Source organism: Mus caroli, chromosome 14, assembly GCF_900094665.2.
Source record: "Mus caroli chromosome 14, CAROLI_EIJ_v1.1, whole genome shotgun sequence".
NCBI lineage: Eukaryota > Metazoa > Chordata > Mammalia > Rodentia > Muridae > Mus > Mus caroli.
This window is the reverse complement of record NC_034583.1, coordinates 8,108,649-8,110,599: the sequence shown is the minus strand read 5'-3', so window position 1 is coordinate 8,110,599 and position 1,951 is coordinate 8,108,649.

Below are 1,951 nucleotides of genomic sequence, written 5' to 3'. Positions count from 1 at the left end.
TTACAGTTGGATCTCATGGAGGCATTTCCTCAACTGAAGCTCCTTTCTCTGTGATAACTCCAGCTGTGTCAAGTTGACACAAAACTAGCCAGTACAGAAGCACTTCATCTCAGGGGGATTCAGCTAGTCCTTGTGAGGCAGTGTCCCCAGGAATCAGGCTCACAATGCTAGAGCATCAGGTACTAAAGGATAGAGAACTTGGCAAGCACAGGCCTGGAGACAAGTCCATGACAAGCCTCTGCTTGCACAATGCCTGACAAAACACTAACGTTATGAAGAAGCATGGCACAGAGACAGAGTCTGTGTAGGGCCAAGAATATGAGAGCCACAGAACATTTCCAAATAATTAAATATCTGGTTACGTCAACAATGAAAACTTCTGAAGCCTAGAATCATTTATTCACCCTTGCAATCCTTGTATCCTGTTTTTATTTTCTTATTCACCAGTGAATATAAATTATTTTAAGATAATATTTAAGATTTATCAACAAAATAAACAGTAGTGACTTAGTTTGTGCTCCCTATGAACCCATGGTGAGGATTCTTGCACATGTGAGTTGGTAGAGAAAGGAAGCAGGAAGAGATGCCTGGGTGGGGAAAAGATTTAAGACTAAGCCCACTGACGTTTGCAGTCCCAAGCCCCTGGATGATGGGTGAATCTGCACTTGATTAATTTTGGGAAAACTGTTGGTTCTCCACTGTCACTGTAATCAGTGGCAAACCTGAAAGAGAGGAAAAGGCATCTGCCATTGACTACAAATTCTGTGACGGAGGCCTATCTTGGGAAAGAAACAGCCTTTAATCCAGCATCGTCTAGTCTGCTGTTGTGATTAAACGCCACATACAGAAATCTAAATATAACTAGAGTATAACCATTACAGTACTGATGCTGGGAAGTCCAGGGCCAAGGTTCTAGTCTAAAGTGCAGGGCCAAGGTTCTTCTGTGCTAAAAACACATAAGAAATTGCAAAGGGAAGTTTCATTTCTGAAGGATGGAAACCTAAATTATAAACTCACATCAATAAGCCAGCCATCTAAAAGTTCTAAAAATAGGGGCTGATAATGAGAGTGCTTTCTCAAGCAAAACCTCAGCCTTCCCTCTGCTGCACTGAGAGAAAATAGAAATGAATCTCTCCTCAAGTGAAGAAACCAGTAACGGTACTCTCCCACAGATGGCTTAGAACCTGGGCAGGCACAGTGTTTCCATCAATCTCTTTATTTTTTCTGAAATCTAATTCTCAGGCTACTACATTAAAATATTGAATCAGGCCATGTCTACCAGATACTCTCAGAAAAATAAAATAAAACAAAATAAAATAAAATATAAAAAGAAAATGCCTTTATTAGCAGACATACTAATTTGAGGGGTGGGGTTGTCTTTTTTTTTTCCATCAACAATGAGACGTCTTCACTGACAGAGGTAAGTTGGCTGGATTGTAAGCATATGATCTGATAGAAGTGTTTGGAAACATGGAGATCTTGGGGGTCACTCTGAGGTAAAACGTAGCCAGAATAGAAAAGATTTTCATCCAAAGGCTCGAGTCTCCAAATTCAGAAAGAAGCTGTAGCAAAACAAAAAGACTCAGATTCTAGAAGCACCACAGTCATAATGCCATGGGAGATCCAGAGCTCAGCCCTCTCAACTCCTTCTCAAGGCCCATTATCTTCAACAAGCAAGTAGTATGGCTGTACCAGGCCATGACTGAAATACTGGTGTCTGCAGGAGAGAACAGAGAGGAAAGTCAGAATTAAGTGTGGTGATTTAAGCCTGTGAGTTTACCTGTCAGGACTGGAGCAGGCTGAGTGCCATGAGTAAGGCCAGTCTAGCCTACAGTGGGAAACTTATTTAAAAAAAAAAAATACAAAGGAGTGTGTGTGAGTGTGTGTGTGAGAGAGAGAGAGAGAGAGAGAGAGAGAGAGAGAGAGAGAGAGAGAGATGGGGGGAAGGAGG